The sequence below is a fragment of the Schistocerca cancellata genome, chromosome 5, assembly GCF_023864275.1.
Source record: "Schistocerca cancellata isolate TAMUIC-IGC-003103 chromosome 5, iqSchCanc2.1, whole genome shotgun sequence".
Classification (NCBI taxonomy): domain Eukaryota; kingdom Metazoa; phylum Arthropoda; class Insecta; order Orthoptera; family Acrididae; genus Schistocerca; species Schistocerca cancellata.
This window is the reverse complement of record NC_064630.1, coordinates 586,873,942-586,897,309: the sequence shown is the minus strand read 5'-3', so window position 1 is coordinate 586,897,309 and position 23,368 is coordinate 586,873,942.

Sequence of the window (23,368 nt, the reverse complement as noted above, 5' to 3'; positions counted from 1 at the left end):
TCCTTACACGAGGCATCACAACAACGTTTCACCAGGCAACGCCGGTCAACTGCTGTTTGTGAATGAGAAATCGGTTGGAAACATTCCTCGTGTCAGCACGTTGTAGGTGTCGCCACAGGTACCAACCTTGTGTGAATGCTCTGAAAAGCTAATCATTTTCATATCACAGCACCTTCTTCCTGTCGGTTTAACTTCGGCGTCTGTAGCACGTCATCTTCGTGCTGTAGCAATTTTAGTGGCCAGTAGTGTACATTGCAAGCCACAAAAAAAGAGACGAACCATGAAGAAGTTATGCAAAGTGGTCGTAAACTGATATTTATAGAGATATCGATGGAAAATGCAAAACTGTAAGCTTCGGCGGCCGATGCATGAATGTGTGACGCTGCAGCGCTGTTACACCACGCAGCTGGCAAAGATAGTCAACAGGAAACGTGTCGGTATCAGGACATTTCATTCTGTGTACTCAGTTGAACACTAACTACCCCGCACAGACAGGCGTGTGAACAATATACACAGATTTTGGCATTTGAAAGAGGACGTGTAGTTGGACTCAGAGAAGCCGACTGCTGTAATCGGCGAATTGCTCAACATCTGAGCAGGGGTGCTGCCACTGTTCGACGATGTTGGCAGGAAGGTTGACTACCATTGACCCCTGTACACCGCCAAGTCTGTTTGTAATGGTGTCGGGCACATTCGGCCTGGAATCTCATTGACTGAAGTAGAATTGCCTTCTATGATGAATCCCGTTTCAAACTGAGACCCGATGATCAGCGAAGAGGGGTCTGTGGACATCCTGGACAGTAGTGGGATACCAACCTGAGTGTCGCCTTCTATACTGCACGACAACCAGGAGTGATAGTCTGGGGTACCATTTCATTTCATAGCAGGACCTCTTTGATGGTATGTCCGCAGCACGTGGTCTCGCGGTCGCGTTCTCGCTTCCCGAGCACATGGTCCCGGATTCGATTCCCGGCGGGGTCAAGGATTTTCACCTGCCTCGAGATGACTGGGTGTTGTCCTCACCATTCATCATCACTCATGAGAGTGGCGAGATTGGACTGAGCAAAGGTTGGGAATTTGTACGGGCGCTGATAACCACGCAGTTGAGCGCCCCACAAACCAAACATCATCATCATCATCATCTTTGGTTATCATCCGCGGCACCATCACAGCACAGTGACACGTCGCCGATATTCTGTACCCCATTTTGATACCCTTTGTGGCAAACCATTATGGGCTTACATTTTAGCAACATAATGCCTGGACGCACATGGCGAGATTTTCCTTTCCTTGCCTCAGTGCTTGCCATATTCTACTTTGACTAGCAAGATCGGCAGACATATTCCAAGTCGAGAAAGTTTTGAGCATTGTCGGCAGCCAGCCGCTGTGGCCGAGCGGTTCTAGGCTCTTCAGTCCGGAACCGCAGTGCTGCTATTGTCACAGGTTAGAATCCTACCTCGGGCATGGATCTATGTGGTGTCCTTGAGTTAGTCAGGTTTAAGTTCAAAAATGGTTCAAATGGCTCTGAGAGTAGGGGGACAATCTTCGCACCACCCCACTCTTCATTGTTGCCAAATTTATTCAAGATGGCGGCGATGACGTCATCCAAGATGGCGCCTTTTGGCGGGAGAATAGTCCAATCGTGCTACATCCACTAACCTAACCTCAAGAAAAAATTGCGGGAAGTTTGAATTTTGGCGGGAAAATAGTCCAATTGCGCTACGTCCACTAACCTAAGCGTCCAGAAGAAAAAAAATGGCGGGGAGTTTGAATTCACACAGGATAATGCATGCAAAGACCGTACTTGTCTTTATTATTATTACTGATTATCATTCATTATCATCATTCATTATCATCATTCATTGTCATTCATTATCATTTATTGTCATTCATTATCATTTATTATTATAGGCCTACCTCCACTAGAAAATTGCGCCAAATTCAAATTCCAACACGATATTCTCTCTAAAACTGTACTTCTATGTATTATTATCATTTATTATTTATTCAAGATGTCCGATTTTTTCGGTGAGAAACCCATTCTCCTTACATCCATAAGAAAAATCTATCACAAGTTCAAATCCCCAACACCACAATTGTTCACATGTACGAGCTTTCTCCGTCACTTATCTTTTTTTCAGTGCTAGCCTATCATAATTGCGTCAAATAATAAACTGCACTTATAGTAACGTAATTCACGTCCTTTGATTTTGCAGGGGGGGGGGGGGGAAGGGACTGAAGACTTTATTTCAAACAGTACGGTCATCACTTGTTCTTCAACACAGTCAGCACACACATCTTTGATATCGCAGTGCAGTCACCACGACGTCCGCGCTCCAACAGAATTAGTTCAAATCCTCACCACCCCCTGGCCAGCGCGCGGAGACACTGGCTTTACTTACCTGTCACGTGGGGCGGGGGGGGGGGGGACGAGCACAGTTGGTTGGTTGGTTGGTTGTTTGGGGAAGGAGACCAGACAGCGTGGTCATCGGTCTCATCGGATTAGGGAAGGATGGGGAAGGAAGTCGGCCGTGCCCTTTCAGAGGAACCATCCCGGCATTTGCCTGGAGTGATTTAGGGAAATCACGGAAAACCTAAATCAGGATGGCCGGACCCGGGATTGAACCGTCGTCCTCCCGAATGCGAGTCCAGTGTCTAACCACTGCGCCACCTCGCTCGGTGCGAGCACAGTGATCGCTCCCATGTCGTAAACAGGTTTTCGCTGGACACGCTGGAACTTGTCCGCTCACCACGTGTATTCGTCGCCTTCACACGTTTCCCCCAAAAATTTTCTCCCTCAGAGCTGAATCACACAACAGTCGGCCGTTTCCCTGCAACACTTTCGGCGCCACGTTCAAACCTGACGATGCCGACCTCACACAGCCGTTCGCCACATGTCCCTGTGCGAGCGAGAATGCAGTGCTACACTTTTGGCGGCAATGTCTGCTCGACAGTGGAATCCGCCATGACTATATAACAGCACCTTTGGACCACACTAGAACGCCTGCTAATTGACTTCTGCAAGAGTGAGTTGGCGTGGTCAACACGCTCGTCAGCGCTCAAAGCACATACATACGTCCGTCCAGGAACGCGATCCCGAGCCGCTACCATCGAACGCAGGTGAAAGTCAACTTTATATCAACGTAGCATAATTCCAAAGCTCATCCTCCATAGGCTAGAGACATCATAGCAGCACATGTCTTTACCTCCTATGACACTGTAGCACACTGCACATTGCTCCTTACAAGACATTACACGGCACTTTAACTAAACATAACTACACATCCCTGCTCTCACCTTCTCACGTGACCAGCCATCTAAAAACCTTCTCAATATTATTCTTGCTTTACAACATTTTTTAAAAAAAGAAGATCTAATTTACACCTCCCACCGCACCTAACCTCACACCCGTCCCACCATCAACATATGCAAACGTCCTCAACCCTATCTTGACACTCATATATCACCCCACAAACCATGCCCATTAATCAATTTACCATTCTCATCCCCTCTTTTCGAATTACAAACGTAGCCTGTATCTAAACGCCAATCAACTCATCTTTCTCGCACTTTCCACAGTAAAATTAATTTTACACACACCCAGAAATACCAAACCCAATTAAAGATTCAAACTTTTATACAAAGCATCAAGCACATGTGACAATATTCAAAGCCTTGTCCATGATCTCTGCAATTTAAGTTGGAGAAAGACGTATCTATTACCTTCTGCAACCTGTCTATAAACAGAACGATCTCAGTTACTACAACAGTATCTTGTTTTGACCATTCGCCGGAAATGCACGCAATGTTGTACACCTCAAACTAGGTACAAGTACAACAGATCCTCAACACCCTATCATCTTTATCCTCTGCCATCAAACAGTGAAAAAGTCACGAAGGCACTAATGCGATCCACCTCCAGTGCGGACAAATGGAATTCACAATACTCCCCCCGAATAACTCAGAGTGCAACCATCCAAGAATTCTTAACAGCTCACCGAATCCAACACCTCAAACTACAAATGCCTATATGAACAAGGTCATATTAAATATACATACACACTGCAGAAAGCCCTTTAAAGTTTGATCACCCATACTGTAAGCGAATGAGAAGCTGCCTCTGGCCCTTGTTCAGACAGTGTTTTCTAACACGCTTTTGCACACTGCCGTGCATTTCGTCTTTCTGCCGCGACTTCGAAGTCATTGTCTGATTCTAAACAGACATTAACACGGACTGATGCACGGTCTCTCACAGGAAAGTATACCTTACACCTTATAAATCATATTCTTACAGTCGATAGCATAACATTGAATGATTTTAAATAAAGGACACCCACAACACAAGGAAAATAGAAGAGCCTGCTGGCGTTGTAGCCACTTCCCTCGAAAGTGATTGACCACCTCTAAATTTAAACTCATATGTCGCAGTGACCGAATAGTTTATAACTCTGCATTCAATTTCTAGTGATTGGTCATTTTTGCACACAAGTACAGGATCACCGCCCTCGTTGCTAGCAACCCTGGAAGTTGTGGTCCATCAACCAAAATTTCTCCCCCAACTCAAGCAAGCATTGTCAGTCAATCATTATGTCGTACCCAATGCACAGATGCGATGGATAAGACACTACCGATCTACTGTAATATTATCCATCACAGCTGATATCGCGAAAAATTTTACAGTAAGTCCAACACTGGCCAATAATGAGACAGCTTGTTTTCTTAATTTCAGTATCACAGCTAAACCATACATCCTCTACTTTGCAAGTATCATTGCGATCATTCATAGATGACTGCTCAACACGTCCATTAACACTTAATTCTCGAACACATAAAGACGATCAAATTATACCAGACAACGCTATACATATTTCTAAGACCTCGCGCATAGTACTCGATCTATCTCTTTGCGTGTGGCGGTCACAGAGATATCTAGTCCTCTTACGTTAAAAGACCATCCTCACCTCGGCATTGACCTACCTACCCCGCAACATCGCTACCCAATTATTCCTCAACCGAGCAGACGAATACAGCTACACTCCACCTCTCTTGACTTAATAGAGCTTTCCTAGTCCTAATCCATCCAAGTGCACCACATTTCTCTAAATGTAACCAAGTCTTGGAGCTTAGCACACCATATCGATATATAGTAACAGTTCTCAAAGTGCCTTAATTTAATAGCATACAGTTAAGAAGAGCAAGAACGGAGCGATATTTATACACAACGTAGTTCGATAGATTTTTAAGAAAATCATCCAATCTATCATGTGTAAAGTATTGTTCTAGAGCCCATGATCGGTGCATCGAAGGTTCCGGTAGGAGAGAGAGAGAGAGAGAGAGAGAGAGAGAACATAAACACATACAGACTCCTAAGACTAGAACGTTCAGCACTTAAAAACGGGCAATAACCTTAGATCGCTTACTTTTCCGTCCTGTCAGACATACATCTTTCTCCCCGGTCACCTTACGCTGAGCTATCTCTACCCCAATCGTAAAACTTTTCCTTTCTATGATACGAGCCCAATATAGCCCTGCGGACACGTCTAGTGCCCAATGATCACACCAGATCACGAGTCAGAAATAATACTATTACTCCATCAGGTCTATATAAAAAATGATAGTTATTAGCAGCCGGTACATCCTACAAGCAAACAGATACGTATAACAGCAGCGTCCAATATGTGAAAATTAAAAGTCATCCCGTCACCGACTCTGTAAACACCCGTCTGTCGGGTAAGTGTGTACACAATGATTACAGCCCCTCACAAATACCCACAGCTAACTTAGTTATGACGCTGAAGTTTCGCTGGTCACGCAACGAGGCGAGAGCAGGGATGTGTAGTTGTGTTTAGTTAAAGGGCCGTGTAATGTCTTGTAAGGAGCAATGTGCAGTGTGCTACAGTGTCATAGGAGGTAAAGACATGTGCTGCTATGATGTGTCTAGCGTATGGAGGATGAGCTCTGGAATTATGCTACGTTGATATAAAGTTGACTTTCACCCGCGTTCGGTGGTTGCGGCCCGGGATCGCGGTCCTGGACGGACGTATGTGTGTGCTTTGACCGCTGACGAAAGCGTTGACCGCGCCAACTCATGCTTGCGGAAGCCGAGCAGAGGCTGTGCGAGGTCTGAAATCGGACGGATGGGTGACTTCACGATCCTGTGGGCAGGATGCAGAGTGGGGGTACCTGCGCACGTCTGCTGAGTAATTTTACGAGCAGATCTGCAGGCTCTGCTATGCGTTATTAGGATAGTTTACGAGTACTGAGCGTATCTACACATCTGTGTGATGTATTATTTCGTAGCAGTTTGCTATAGTGTGTACTGAAATTATGATTGGGTGCGTGTCTGTGGGCTGCGCAACATGGTCCAGGGCACATCTGGGATTGGTGTTTTGTGATAGCGTGATAGATACACTGTATGGTTAAATAAGTTGTTCGAAAAAAACACATAGTGTTCTCAATGATTACACGCGCCTGCAGCGCAGATCAGAGTGATTTGGTTTTTCCGTCACCATCTCGGTTGCATGCGAGTAGTAAATGTTTTCCCGGCCGTGTTAATCGAGTGTGTCAACGAGCTATGAGCTATTTTGAGAATAGACGTAAAGGTAGGTCCAGACCTGAGACGCCGGCGGTATACATGAGAAGAACAATGCAGCTTTCACATGTGTCGGCTGCCACGAGCGCTCGGAAGATGAACTTGGCTGGAGACTCTGGAATCCCCTTCCCCGCCGACCGCACGCGCGCGCAGCCTGCCTTGGATGGTCCGCAGCTCGTGGTTGTGCGGTAGCGTTCTCGCTTCCCACGCCCGGGTTCCCGGGTTCGATTCCCGGCGGGGTCGGGGATTTTCCCTGCCTCGTGATGACTGGGTGTTGTGTGATGTCCTTAGGTTAGTTAGGTTTAAGTAGTTCTAAGTTCTAGGGGACTGATGACCATAGATGTTGAGTCCCATAGTGCTCAGAGCCATTTGAACCATTTGAACCTGCCTTGGAGCGTAATCTAAGACGCATAGGCGATATCAATCTCTCCGGTGATAGGTGCGAATGCGACTGTGTTGAGATCATGTTTGGGGGAGGCCAAGCAGAGACTTTTGGTCGGTTTGGCAGCTGGTGGTGTTTGGGCGCGTCTGTTGCACTATTTTGCGAGCATGTCTGTGCACTGTGCGGTGCTTTATTTGGAGAGTTTAAGAGTACAGAGCTCGTCTGCTGATATTGTGTACTGCATTATTTAAGAGCTGTTTGCTATTGTGTGGTGAAATTAGGAGTTGTTTACGTGTTTGTGGCCTGTGTCAGATGACCACAGTCGGATCAGTGCGGGTGTTTTGTGACAAATATACTCCACGACTAAATAAAAAGGCTCCAAATAAATAGAGTGCAGGAATTCCTTACTTCCCCGAGCAGCACTGCGCAGTCTGAGCTGTTTTTGCGCAATAACGGCAATCTGGTCAGAATGTGAGTGAGGAGACAAATTTATCTGTAGAGGCGTTACAGGTCTGGAATGGAATGAATATCTTGATCGGTGTGGTTGTGTTGCCAAGTATAGTGCACTACTGGAGTTCAGAAACTGCCTTATGTCAGCCTTACATATCGAAACCTATGAGAAGTAAAAGTTTCAAAAAGATATGTTGCAAATAAATAAAGTACACTCGTTCCTCCTTCCATCAGCATATGCACTGAAATTATTTCCAAAAATTAGCAGCTGTTTGGCTATTTTGAGGTAAATGTTTTGCATTATTTACGAGCAGTTCACAAGTCTGTAGGCTGTGCTATGAGTTATTTTTAACTATTTACAATTAGCAAGCGTGTGTGTAGAACATTATAAATGAGTTATGTAGGAGTGTTTTGCAGGTCTGTATGATGTCGGTCATGTCAGCGTGATACATATACTCCATTCCTAAATAAAGTAAATTCGTTCCTCCATCAGTGGACGTAGTGCAGGGTGAGTCCGTTTACCAGAAACGTGTAGGAAGAGGTTGATTGCTGGTGGCTTAGTTTGAAACAATTTTCTTAGGTTGGTGGCGGAAGCGCAAATGAACTTTGTTTACTGGCAGATTTCAAACTTGGCGCTGGTTCCTAGGAGGAGGCGGAGGTGGTGTTCTGGTCCTCGAAAAGTAGTTGAAATTAGGGAGTTGAACACGTTTGAATACAGAATGAAATTTTCACTCTACAGCGGAGTGTGCGCTGATATGAAACTTCCTGGCAGACTAAAACTGTGTGCCGGACCGAGACTCGGACTCAGGACCTTTGTAGGTGCTCTACCGACTGAGATACCCAAGCACGACTCAGGCCCCGTCCTCACAGCTTCACTTCTGCCAGTACCTCGTCTCCTAGACAAAGGTCCCGAGTTCGAGTCTCGGTCCGGCACACAGTTTTAGTCTGCCAGGAAGTTTTACTTTTGAATATGTATATGAAATTGTAAATAGAATTATTTAATATAGCAGGGTGGTGAGAGTGAAATGGCGAGCGTTCTCATGACGAGTAAACGCGCTCTTATATGGTCATGGTGGATTCCACTGTCGGTCAAACTCTGGTTTCAAACGTATCCTTTGTACGGCACGCAGTCGACATGAAATATCATGTCCGGTGTTAAGTGCTCGTGGGTGCGGCCGACCATTTGTGGCGGGAGCCTCAGGCTCCGCTCGCTGCTGTCTACCTGTCGCACTGGCCGTAGGGGTGTGCTTGACATCAGTGGGCCAGGGAGCGGGCTCAGCCGGCCGCTCGTACGTCAGCTGCGCTCTGGAGTTTCGCTGTGTGAGCATGGAGAAGTCAGTTGCGACACACCTGCATGACCGTAATGCCTGAAATAAACAGTCATTTTCCAGGTATTTACAAAAGGCTATGTCCGTCGCTTGTGTGGAGGGTGTGTGACGTAAGCGGGGGCGGCGGCGCAGCGATTGTTATTATGCACGTGCGAGAGCGAGTCAATTAGCGGGCGTTCTAGTGTGGTCCAAAGGTGCTGTTATATAGTCATGGCGGATTCCACTGTCGAGCAGACATTGCCGCCAAAAGTGTAGGACTGCATTCTCGCTCGCACAGGGACATGTGGCGAACGGCTGTGTGAGGTCGGCATCGTCAGGTTTGAACGTGGCGCCGAAAGTGTTGCAGGGAAACGGCCGACTGTTGTGTGATTCAGCTCAGAGGGAGACAATTTTTGGGGGAAACTTGTGAAGGCGACGAATACACGTGGTGAGCGGACAAGGGGCCTCTGTGACGTCAAACTCGACATGTTCCAGCGTGTCCAGCGAAAACCTGTTTACGACGTGGGAGCGATCGCTGAGCTCGCCCCCCCGCCTCACGTGACAGGCGTAGCCAGTGTGTCCGCGTGCTGGCCAGGGGGTGGCGAGGATTTGAACTACTTCAGTTGGAGCGCAGACGTCGTGGTGACTGCACTGCGATATGGTGTTAGGGATTTGAACTTGTGATAGATTTTTGTTATGGATGTAAGGAGAATTGGTTTCTTACTGAGAAAATCGGACATCTTGAATAAATAATAATTGATAATAATACATAGAAGTACAGTTTTCAAGAGAATATCGTGTTGGAATTTGAATTTGGCACAATTTTCTAGTGGAGGTAGGCCTATAATAATAAATGATAATGAATGATAATAAATGATAATGAATGACAATGAATGATAATGAATGTTAATAAATGACAATGAATAATAATAAACAAAACTAAGGTTTTGCAGTCATTATTGTGTAGGAATTTCAATTTGGAGGGAATTTTGTAGTGGAGGCAGGTCAATAATAATAAATGATAATGAATTATAATGAGTGATAATGAATGATAATCAATGACAATTAATGATAATGAAGGGTAATAAATGATAATGAATGTTAATGAATAACAATCAATAATAATAATAAAGACAAGTACGGTCTTTGAATTCAAACTTCCCGCCATTTTTTTTTCTTCTGGACGCTTAGGTTAGTGGACGTAGCACAATTGGACTATTTTCCCCTCCAAAATTCAAACTTCCCACCATTTTTTGTTGAGGTTAGGTTAGTGGAGGTAGCAAAATTGGACTATTCTCCCGCCAAAAGCCGCCATCTTGGATGACGTCATGCGATGTAGCCAAGTCTACATCCCGCCATCTTGGATGACGTCATCGCCGCCATCTTGAATAAATTTGGCAACAATGGAGAGTGGGGTGGCGCGAAGATTGTCCCCCTACTTCTGAGCAATATAGGACTTAACTTCTGAGGTCATCAGTCCCCTATAACTTAGAACTACTTAAACCTAACTAACCTAAGAACATCACACACATCCATGCCCGAGTCAGGATTCGAACCGGAGACCGTAGCGTTCGCGCAGTTCCAGACTGTAGCGCCTAGAACCACTCGACCACTGCGGCCTGCCAGGTTTAAGTAGTTATAAGCCTAGGGGACTGATGACCCCAGATGTTAAGTCCTATAGTGCTTAGAGACATTTGAATAATTTGAACAGGGCTCTCTTAGCAGTTCGGGATTTTGACGAGCTAAAGCGCTTGTTGGACATAATTTGATGCAATATGCTTCAGGAGAACATCCAGCAACTATATCAGTCAATGTCAGGTGGAATAACTGCTTGGGTAAGAGCCAGAGGTGGACCAATACCTTCTTGAATTGTTTAGTTTCTGAAGCTCTTTCTCTTGAATAAATCATCGATTTTCTAATAAAGTGGAATGATTTGCTTGTCTGTACATTGACATCAAATTCACCGATTTCCATCCCATTCGGATGATTCCTCGATACACCGCTCTGCAAAACTTAACTACGTGGTGGAAATGAACGAAAGTGCGAGCATGGTGGCAAATGTCTCCCAGTTGTGCACAGAAAGTTAAACGTCACATAGCGTGTGTCAGCGCGTGATTGGAGCGCCAAATTGGGCTGCCACAGCAACGGGAAAAGATAGAGTGTGCCATTCAGCGACCAGTTACGGTGCAGTGTAGTGGTGTTCTCCGCTGCAATATGTCCTGAAAACAGCAGCTGGATGACATCGCATGGGACAGTATCACCAGGAAGCTGAAAGAAAGACGAAGTTTGATGAATGTAACCCCAGGTATTTGGTATTTCTCTCAGCATTGTTAGACGTGCGTGAGGAGAGTTCCGAACCACAGGCAATGGTGCCCGAAAGTGGTCGACCGTGGTCAACTACTGCAGCGGATGACCGCTGCATTGTGCAGCAGGGAAGAAAGGAGCAACTTCAGACATCTGGTGCAATAGTAACTGCATTTAACGGGACTGCAAGTCACGCAATCTCACGTTCCATAGAGGCACGACCACTGCATGGGGGTGGTCTCTTTGCCCGACGACCAGTACATTGTGTTCCACTGACACCCCATATCGGCAACACTGTTTGCAACGGTGCGAAGAGCATGGGACTGAGCCAATGAGGAGTGTGGTGGCGTGCTTTTCTAGGATAAGGGCAGATTAAGTCTGAATAGTGATTCTGGAAGTATCCTCATATGGTGAGAGGTGGGAATACGTAATGCTGCCAGGGACATGATCGTTTTGGTGGCTCAGGTGTTATGGTATGGGGAAGTATAATGTTACATTGGCGTACTGATCTCCAACCAACACTCACTGGTCAACTGGTCAATGTGACGCTGTTTCCCCACGTGAGTCTTTTCGGAAGTCCTTTCCGCGCAGTTTTAATTTTTACGGGTGATAATGCACGACCGTTCTTGGAACGAGAGGATATTCGGCGAATGGACTAGCTTGCCCAGTCTCCGGACTTAAATCGGTTCGAGAAAGCATGGGATGCGTTGGGAAGACGTACTGTAGCACGTCCACACGCCTCAATGGCCACCCGGTAATGGTCAACCGCACTGGTCGAGTAATGGAACGCCACAGCATAAGAACTCCTTACCAGAATTGTGGCCACCATGGACCATGTTTCAGAGCGTGCATTGCCGTCTGGACTCACAACACACCGCTTTTTCTAATGTCTAGGGGATCACCATAAATAGCGGTGACTTTAGTGTTGCGTTCATTGTGGTTTTATACAGCTCTCCAAGCTACTCTATCCTGTGCAAGCCTCTTCATCTCTGCATAACTAACGCAGCCTACACCCTTCTAAATCTGCTTAATGTTTCATCTCTTGGTCTCCCTCTACCACTCTTATCCCTCATACTTCCCTCCACACTAAAATGTTGCTCCCTTGATGTCTCGGATCCCTTCTTTTAGCCAGATTGTGCCACAAATTTCTTTTCTCCCCAATTCTACTCAGTACCATCTCATTAGTTACGAGGACTACCCATCTAATCTTCAGCATTCTTCTGTAGCACCACATTCCAGCCGGCCGCGGTGGTCTAGCGGTTCTAGGCGCTCAGTCCGGAACCACGCGACTGCTACTGTCGCAGTTTCGAATCCTGCCTCGGGCATGGATGTGTGTGATGTCCTTAGGTTAGTTAGGTTTAATTAGTTCTAAGTTCTAGGGGACTGATGACCACAGATGTTAAGTCCCATAGTGCTCAGAGCCATTTGAACCATTTTTGAACCACATTCCAAAAGCTTCTATTCTCTTCTTATCTAAGCTGTTTATCGTAGATGTTTCACTTACATGCTTTCAAAAAAGAACTCCTAGCACTTAAATCTATATTCGATATTAATAAATTACTGTTCTTTAGTGCTTTTCTTGCCATTGCTTTTCTACATTTTATATCGTCTCTACTTTGACCGTATCAGTTATTTTACTGCCCAAATAGCTACTTTAAGAGGCTCGTTTCCTGATCTAATTCCATCAGCATCACCTGATTAATTCAACTACATTTCATTATCCTTGTTTTGCTTTTCTTGATGTTCATCTTATACCCTTCTTCAGGACACTGTCCATTCCGTTCACCTGTTCTTCCAAGTCCTTTGCGTATTTTCTTCAGTTACCCTCTGTACTATACTGTCGCAGTTCCTTCTACATATGGTTTAAATTTCATGGAGCTATGTTACTTGACAATGATACATCAAGCAAAAGTTAATTTCTTTCCTATGATTTGCACACCAGTGTACATTGTGTCTATAACAAAAGACTAAGCAGTAGGTTTCTCACTCAGGAATCACATTTGAGTGTTTTATGTTCGTGAGACTGCGTTACGCCTTTTATTTATTTATTTATTTATTTACACTTTAAGTTCCGTAGGACCAAATTGAGAAGCACATCACCAAGGTCATGGAACGTGTTAGTACATGAAATTACAACATAAAAGTAATAACAGATAAAAATAAAATGTTTATAAACGTGAGAAAAGTCAGTCCATAAGTTTAAGTAAACGCAATCAACAGTACAACAAGAATCAACTTAATTTTTCAAGGAACTCCTCGACAGAATAGAAGGAGTGACCCATGAGGAAACTCTTCAGTTTCGTTTTGAAAGCACGTGGATTACTGCTAAGATTTTTGAATTCGAGTGGTAGCTTATTGAAAGTAGATGCAGCAGTATACTGCACACCTTTTTGCACAAGAGTTAAGGAAGTCCGATCCAAATGCAGGTTTGATTTCTGCCGAGTATTAACTGAGTGAAAGCTGCTTTTGCTTGGCAACAAGCTAATATTATTAACAAGAAATGACAGTAAGGAACATATATACAGGGCTATTACAAATGATTGAAGCGATTTCATAAATTCACTGCAGCTCCATTCTTTGACATATGGTCACAACACACTACAGATACGTAGAAAAACTCGTAAAGTTTTGTTCGGCTGAAGCCGCACTTCAGGTTTCTGCCGCCAGAGCGCACGAGAGCGCAGTGAGACAAAATGGCGACAGGAGCCGAGAAAGCGTATGTCGTGCTTGAAATGCACTCACATCAGTCAGTCATAACAGTGCAACGACACTTCAGGACGAAGTTCAACAAACATCCACCAACTGCTAACTCCATTCGGCGATGGTATACGCAGTTTAAAGCTTCTGGATGCCTCTGTAAGGGGAAATCAACGGGTCGGCCTGCAGTGAGCGAAGAAACGGTTGAACGCGTGCGGGCAAGTTTCACGCGTAGCCCGTGGAAGTCGACGAATAAAGCAAGCAGGGAGGTAAACGTACCACAGCCGACGGTTTGGAAAATCTTACGGAAAAGGCTAAAGCAGAAGCCTTACCGTTTACAATTGCTACAAGCCCTGACACCCGATGACAAAGTCAAACGCTTTGAATCTTCGGTGCGGTTGCAACAGCTCATGGAAGAGGATGCGTTCAGTGTGAAACTTGTTTTCAGTGATGAAGCAACATTTTTTCTTCATGGTGAAGTGAACAGACACAATGTGCGAATCTGGGCGGTAGAGAATCCTCACTCATTCGTGCAGCAAATTCGCAATTCACCAAAAGTTAACGTGTTTTGTGCAATCTCACGGTTTAAAGTTTACGGCCCCTTTTTCTTCTGTGAAAAAAAACGTTACAGGACACGTGTATCTGGACATGCTGGAAAATTGGCTCATGCCACAACTGGAGACCGACAGCGCCGACTTCATCTTTCAACAGGATGGTGCTCCACCGCACTTCCATCATGATGTTTGGCATTTCTTAAACAGGAGATTGGAAAACCGATGGATCGGTCGTGGTGGAGATCATGATCAGTAATTCATGACATGGCCTCTACGCTCTCCCGACTTAACCCCATGCGATTTCTTTCTGTGGGGTTATGTGAAAGATTCAGTGTTTAAACCTCCTCTACCAAGAAACGTGCCAGAACTGCGAGCTCGCATCAACGATGCTTTCGAACTCATTGATGGGGACATGCTGCGCCGAGTGTGGGAGGAACTTGATTATCGGCTTGATGTCTGCTGAATCACTAAAGGGGCACATATCGAACATTTGTGAATGCCTAAAAAAACTTTTTGAGTTTTTGTATGTGTGTGCAAAGCATTGTGAAAATATCTCAAATAATAAAGTTATTGTAGAGCTGTGAAATCGCTTCAATCATTTGTAATAACCCTGTATATTGAGAGGCCAATGTTAAAATACCCAGACTCGTGAACAGGGGTCGACAAGAGGTTCGTGAACTTGCACCATTTATTGCACGAATCGCCCGTTTCTGAGCCAAAATTATCATTTTAGAAAGGGAAGAATTACCTCAAAATATATTACCATACGACATAAGCGAATGAAAATAAGTAAAGTAGACTAATTTTCGTGTTGAACAATCACTCAATTCAGATACCGTTGGAATAGTAAAAATGGCAGCATTAAGTTTTTGAACAATGCCCATTCCGTGAAATTAAAACGTCAGGTTTTGTTGAATTGTGTGTTAGAAACTGTAGAAACTGAGTCTTACTGTGGTTTAGCAATAGTTTATTTTCTACAAGCCATGCACTTATGTCATGAACTGCACTATTTGAAACCGAGCCAGTGTTGCACACAACATCCTTTACTACCAAGCTAGTGTCATCAGCAAACAGAAATATTTTAGAATTACCCGTAATACTAGACTTATACTTACATAAATAAGAGAGTGGCCCCAACACTGATCTCTGAGGCACGGCCCACTCAACAGGACCCCGCTCAGACCCCACATCACAGCTATTCTCAACAATGTGAATAATGACCTTTTGCTGTCTGTTGCTCAAGTAAGAGGTGAACCAGTGGTGAGCTATTCTCCATATTCTGTAATGGTCCAACTTCTGGAGCAATATTTTGGTACAACAGAATTAAACGCCTTAGTTAAAGCAAAAAATATGCCTAGCGTTCGAAACCTTTTGTTTAACCCATTCAGTACCTCACAGAAAAGAGAATATAGCATATTCAGTTATTACACGATTTCTAAAGCCGAACTGTACATTTGATAGCAAATCGTGTAGTATAAAATGGTCAATTATCCTTACATACACAGTCTTTTCAATAACTTTAGCAAACACTGACGGCATAGAAATAGGTCTAAAATTATCTAAGTTATCCCTTTCTCCCTTTTTACAAAGCGGCTTTACTACTGAGTACTTTAATTGTTCAGGAAATTGACCATTCCTAGAGGAAAAATTACAAATATGGCTAAATACAGGGCTAACATGTGCAGGACAGTATTTTAGTATTCTCATAGGCACTCCATCATAACCATGAGAGTCCTTAGTCTTCAGTGATTTAATTACTAACTCAATCTCCCCCTTGTCTGTATCACAGAGGGTATGTCAATCTCGTAAACGAGTTTGCCAAGAATGTTATATGATTCCCAGTAGAAACTAAATTTTTATTTAATTCACTATCAGTGCTCAGAAAATGATTAATTACTACACATGTATCTGATATATCAGTAACAGAAATATTTTTACTACGAACTAACTTTACATCGTCGACCTTCCAGACACTTCCTTTACAACTGCCCATATGGTTTTAATTTTATCCTGTGAATTAGCTATTATATTTGCTTACCACATACTCTTTGCCTTCCTAATAACATTTTAAGCACCTGAAAATACTGTTTGTAGTGGGCTACTGTAGCTTGATTGTGACTACTTCTAACATTTTGATATAATTCCCGCTTTGTTCTACATGATATCCTTATCCCACTAGTCAGCCATCCGGGTTGCCTATTACAGCTAGTACCCCGTTCAGAACGTGCTAATGGAAAGCTACTCTCAAAGAGCATGAGAAATATGTTGAGGAAAGCATTGTGTTTATCATCTATGTCATTGGTACTATAAACATCCTGCCACTCTAGTTCAATGACAAGGTTTAAAAAAACTCTATTGCTGTTGGATTAACTATCCTACATAGTTTGTAATTATATGTAACATTTGTTTGAGTACAAAAGCCTTTTAGTATTAAAATTTGTACATCATGGTCTGAAAGGCCATTCACTATTTTAGTAACAGAATGCCCATATAGTAATGAGGAATGAATAAAAATATTGTAACAAGGAGAAAAATCTACTGGCAACACATATCAACAGCGGCAAGACGGCGAGCTATAAACTGCCGTTTACCGTTATGCGATATTGCTGCACTCGTTGGTTGTAACCTACAACTGTGACACTAAATATGGGATCAATGGGTTTAGGAGTGTCGTACTCAGCTCCATGCAGCATCTCAACGGCCTCACGCGACATAAGCCCGGGTGGACGGAGATATCGTTCGCTCTGCCATGCAGGCTCGTACAGTTACGTCACTTACCTTAAGAAATGGGCTTGTCTGCAGTAATAGTCGTCTCCAGACTAACAATGCGACAACGTCTATGGCACCAGAGGCACTCGATGCAGCAGCAGAGTAGAGTGCGCCGACTACAGTGCAACCAGCGACAACACTGCTGGCTGCAGTGGTACATCGTTGTCGATCCAGACAGTTTTTTGTTTGCGTACGTCATCACGATGCACGTATCCACATTTAGAGGCTCAGAGGAAAGCGATCATTGCCCGATATTAATGTCATCTCCATACGAACCCAGCATGGGGTGCCACAGCATGCACAACACAATCGGCTCTGGTTCCCTCACAAGCGGGCTATACGAATCTCACCTCAGCGATGTGATTGCCGGGCGGGGCGGCCGAGCGGTTCTAGGCGCTACAGTCTGGAACCGCGCGACCGCTACGGCCGCAGGTTCGAATCCTGCCTCGGGCATGGATGTGTGTGATGCCCTTAGGTTAGTTAGGTTTAAGTAGTTCTAAGTCTAGGGGACTGATGACCTCAGCAGTTAAGTGCCATAGTGCTCAGAGCCATTTGAACCATTTGATGTGATTCTTATTGACAAGATGTAAGGGACTCGACTAGAACTTCGACATACATACACAAGAGGGCAGAACTCTCAACCGTTTTCAAAAAAATCTAGTTTGCAAATTTTACGTGTAGTCGCTATTATTGATTGAGTCCGCAGCCGAGCTCATAAGCGCTTAGTTTCAAAAGTACCAGGTCTTTGGATCAAATTTCCATGCGAGAATTTCATTTTTTCCATTTCCACCTCTTCTATCAACAGATTTATTATGACTGCACAAATTCACTGTTCGACATGGGTTCTATTTCTGATATTAAAGTATGTGCTTCTAGACGACGTTACCGTGGGAAATTCAAATATGTAAACAAAATATCATTGTCAGGGATACTTTTTATGTAATATGTATATCTATGTATATTCACAATTCATGGCAAACACAGAGACGTTATAGAGAAATATGGGTATGTTGCCGCATCCAGTAGTGATTGAACGTGATAATTTCTTGTGCAACAGCAGATGGGAAGAATCAGACATCATTAGGTTATCCCCCGGCACACCTATGTCATTAAGACCACCTGAAACATCTCATTAACTCGAACGGCGACAGCCAGTCGCTGCCTCGGCAGTAAAGCTTCACGCCTCCTAGGGGCAGGTGCATCGGGTTTACAACAGTGGTGTTAGCCGCAATTTGTGTCAGTCTTAACAAGTGGGTGTTTTGGCTGACAAGTTAACTGTCTGTCATATTTCCGAGCACGGTTGAATTTTTTAGTTCCTGTGTGTAAACTGATTGAGCCTGGTGCTGAAGGTAAAACGACTGCTTGTTTTTACACATCAGCGTTCCCCTAGTTCCCTACTATTAATTTAATACAGGTGTATTACCAAAGTGGTATTTTTAAATTTGCAGAAATGCCACGTCGTCGTGGATGTCGATATACGCCGGACAACTTCTGCTACATCTGTGGGAAGTTCACTTTTGCCAGAAATAGGAAGAAAATTTCTTCAGTCATAAAGAAAGCATACAAACATTACTTTGGAGTAGAGGTAGGAGACCAAGATAAAGAATGGGCACCACATTTCTGTTGTGCTACATGTTACTGCAAACTAATTCAGTGGTGGAAAGGTAAAGAGAATGTGGCGTTGTTTGCTGTTCCCATGGTGTGGAGGGAGCCTAAGGACCATGTTACTGATTGTTATTTCTGTCTAACAAAAATTCAGGGTTATACAAACAAAAAGTCGAAGAGGCACATTGTTTACCCAGATCTGCCTTCAGCGAGAATGCCAGTGCAGCATTCCGACAACCTTCCAGTACCTTTAAGAGCTCGAGGTCAAATTCCGAGTGACAGTGAAATAAGTAGTACTGAAGAAATCACAGATGATGATTCTTTATATAACTGCACAAGTGAGTCATCGCCACATTTGTTAACACAGGCAGATTTAAATGGTTCAAATGGCTCTGAGCACTATGGGACTTAACAGCTATGGTCATCAGTCCCCTAGAACTTAGAACTACTTAAACCTAACTAACCTAAGGACAGCACACAACACCCAGCCATCACGAGGCAGAGAAAATCCCTGACCCCGCCGGGAATCGAACCCGGGAACCCGGGCGTGGGAAGCGAGAACGCTACCGCAAGACCACGAGATGCGGGCTTAAATGATTTAGTACGTGATCTAGGACTAAGTAAACAAAAGGCGCAGCTGCTTGGTTCAAGATTACAAGAGTATAATCTACTGCACCAAAGTACTAAAATCAGTGCGTTCAGGCACAGGGAACATGCCTTTATTTCTTATTTTTCGACTGACGAAGCACTGACATTTTGCAATGAAGTTGCTGGCCTGATGAAAGCGCTGAACTTCACTTATATTTCACAGGAGTGGAAACTTTTCATAGATGCATCGAAAACAAGTCTGAAGGGTTTTTTGCTCCATAACGGAAATAAAATACCCTCTGTTCCAGTAGATTACGCTACTTTGACAAAAGAGAATTACGAATTCGTACAAAGGATGCTAAATTCATTAAAATACAATGAACACAAATGGAAAATATGTGCAGATTTCAAGGTAATTACTATGGTACTGGGAATGCAACAAGGCTACACAAAGTATGCCTGTTTTCTTTTCGAGTGTGGTAGTCGAGACCGAAATTCTCACTACGTGAAGTAGAAATGGCCTAGACGAAGATGGAAAGTTGGCGAAAAGAATGTACAGCGTGAAAGTCTGGTAGCTCCTGAATATATACTACTTCCATCGCTTCACATCAAACTTGGCCTGATGAAACAATTCGTGAAGGCCATGGATCCAACAGGCTGTGGGTTTGCATATCTAGCTACCAAATTCCCCCGTCTTTCAGCTGCAAAAATAAAGGAAGGTGTATTTGTGGGCCCACAAATCAGGGAGCTGCAGAAAGATGCAAATTTTGAAGCATGTTTAACTGATAAAGAAAAAAACCGCATGGGACTGTTTCAAGATGGTGTCGGAAAACTTCCTCCGAAGAAGAGGAGCTGCTAACTACAAAGCAATGGTGAAGGATATGATCAAAGCATATCAGGATTTGGAGTGCAGTATGTCTTTGAAGGTAAATATGATGGACTCTCATCTGGACTACTTCACAGAGAGTTGTAGTGACGTATCGGATGAACATGGGGAAAGATTCCATAAAGACATTTCTACCATAGAAAGGCGCTATGAAGGGAAGTGGGTACCTTCTATGTTAGCAGATTATTGCTGGAATATCATTCGAGAGAAGAAAGATTCACAGTACAAGAGAAAAAAGTTATGTGCATTACAAGGCAGTGACTCATTGTTTGCCAATTTTCTGTAATTTCTCATGTCAAATAAATGCTTCAAAGTGTATACACAAAGGTTACTGTGTTATATGTTAGAGTCCACCGTCGATTAATGTGATGAACTTATAACATCATAAAGATGTGCATTTGTTTGTCGAATTTCACCTCACGTTTGCAGCACTATATCAGAAACTGAAAATAGAAATAAAATTGCGATTACTCATAAACTATCCCTGACAGAAAAAAACAAAAAACAATTTTTAATTCAGCACTCAAAGTAAAACTAGGATCACAACATTTTTTATCAGAAATAGAAAAAAAGTTTTTTTGTAGGTGTTATCAATATTTAATGAGTTATTCTTAATTTTATAATTATTATCCTGAAAAAAAGAAAAAAACATCTTATAGATGTTGGAAATAAAAAAGGATAAAAGAGTACAGATATTTTACACTGAAGCGCCAAAGAAACTGCTATAGGCATGCGTATTCAAATACAGAGATATGTAAACAGGCAGAATTCGGCGCTGTGGTCGGCAACCCCTATATAAGACAACCAGTGTCTGGCGCAGTTGTTAGATCGGTTGCTGCTGCTACACTGGCAGGTTATCAAAATTTAAGTGAGTTTGAACGTGGTGTTATAGTCGAGGCACGAGCGATGGGACACAGCATCTCCGAGATAGGTATGAAGTGGGATTTTTCCTTACGACCATTTCACGAGTGTACCGTGAATATCAGGAATATGGTAAAACATCAAATTTCGGACATCGCAGTGGCTGGATAAAGATCCTCTAAGAACGCGACCGATGACGACTGAAGAGAATTGTTCAACGTGACACAAGTGCAACCCTTCCGCAAATTGCTGCAGATTTCAGTTGTGGGCCATCAACAAGTGTCGACGTGCGAACCATTCAACGAAACATCATCGATTTGATCTTTCGGAGTCGAAGGCCCCCTCATGTACCCTTGATGACAGTACCATAGAAAGCTTTACGCCTCACCTGGACCCGTCAACACCGACATTGGACTGTTGATGACTGGAAACATGTTGCCTTGTCGCACGAGTCTCGTTTAAAATTGTATCGAGTGGATGGACGTGTACGGCAAAGGAGACAGCCTCATGAATCCGTGGACCTTGCATGTCAGCAGGGGACTGTTCAAGCTGGTGGAGGCTCTGTAATGGTGTGGGGCGTGTGCAGTTGGAGTGTTATGGGACGCTTGATACGTCTAGATATGAGTCTGACAGGTGAAATGTGCGTAAGTATCCTGTCTGAACACCTGCATCCATTCACGTCCATTGTGCATTCCGACGGACTTGGGCAATTACAGCAGGACAATTCGACACCCCACACGTTCAGAATTGCTACAGGGTGGCTCCAGGGACACTCTTCTGAGTTTAAACACTTCCGCTGGCCACCAAACTCCCCAGACATGAACATTATTGAGTATATCTTGGATGTCTTACAACGTGCTGTTCAAAAGAGTTCTCTACCCCCTTGTACTCTTTCGTATTTATGGACAATCCAGTAGGATTCATGGTGTCAGTTCCCTCCAGCACTACTTCAGACATTAGTCGAGTGCATGCCACGTCATGTTGCGGCTCTTCTGCGTGCCCGCAGGGGCCCTACACGATATTAGGCATATCAGTTTCTTTGGCTCTTCAGTGTATTTATATTATTGTATCTGTATTTTTGACAAGTATACTGTGTAACGTTGGAGCACAGCACGAATCTGTGTGTTACTAATTATAGAAAAATGGAAGATAATAATTTATGCGACATATAGTCCTTATGACGAACGCCGAATTTTTGTGTGTGGACGTACAGTGTTCTAAAGATATCTATTGCAAAGCAAACTAAGTTTACGTTCATAAAAAGTTCTCGGCCTTCACAGAATTTCGTGGTATTTCACACATATCTGTTGTTACAAATACGTGGGAATGTACCGGCAGCGAGACTGGGTATACAGCCCTTGCGCTTATGAATCAAAGGGCTTAAACGCTCGGCTGGCAGCTTCTAGAATGCTGGTTACTATACGAAGTACATAAGCACCCCTAAAATTTACAAACTCAATTTTCTCGAAAAAGACCTAGGTGCATCCTGTACAATCTGTCAATATGAATAGCCAATAGCCAATAGCCAACTTACCATCCAATATGTTTGATCGTTTCTGCAGCATCTCTAAATCGCTAAGGTTCGTATGAGCTTGGTGTTATTCAAGACCCCCATATCTAGGCTTGACAAGCGTGTTGCGTGCCACTCTACGGTTCCTCTAACCTCACTGACCGCTTGCTCCACCTGCATTATCGATGGATTCAGTACTTGGACACCATCATCATCCGCTGTACCGAATACCGTTTTCAATATCTTTCCCCCTTGGTATGCAATTCCGAAAATGATTCCTGTAATTTTCGCACTTTATTCCTGATCTTCCATACCTCTATTGTTGTTCGTAGCGACCACTTATGACTAGTTACTAATATATCTGGCTGCCGTGAACACAGTACCCCCGACTGCAAGGTCTGGATCGTTAAACGTTGAGGTCGGGCTCCACTGCTGTTATTACAGATCAGCAACCCCATGGCTATCATCCAGCATGTCCACATACGTTCTGACCCTGCGAAGAAAAGGAACGAAACATTAGTGTACAACCTCTTTTCCACTACAAGTTACTACAACATTATACAACATCCTCAGCATCTCTTTGTAATGGTACTTGAATTACGCAACCATTACGGCACCTCAACTTAACCTCTCGATACCAGCAGTATTCTACTGTGTTTCTGTAAAGTAGTTAACATATTTCTGAGACAACATTCAGATTTGATTTCATTAATGTAGAGGTACTTTGATAAATCGATATGTTTATGTTGCAATGATATTATTCTTATGTGTATTCTTTCTTTTGTCACTATGATCTTTGTCGTACTTGTAACTCTGATTTTTGGGCGCGTAAGCGATTATTAGTTAGTTAGTTAGAGAGTCGG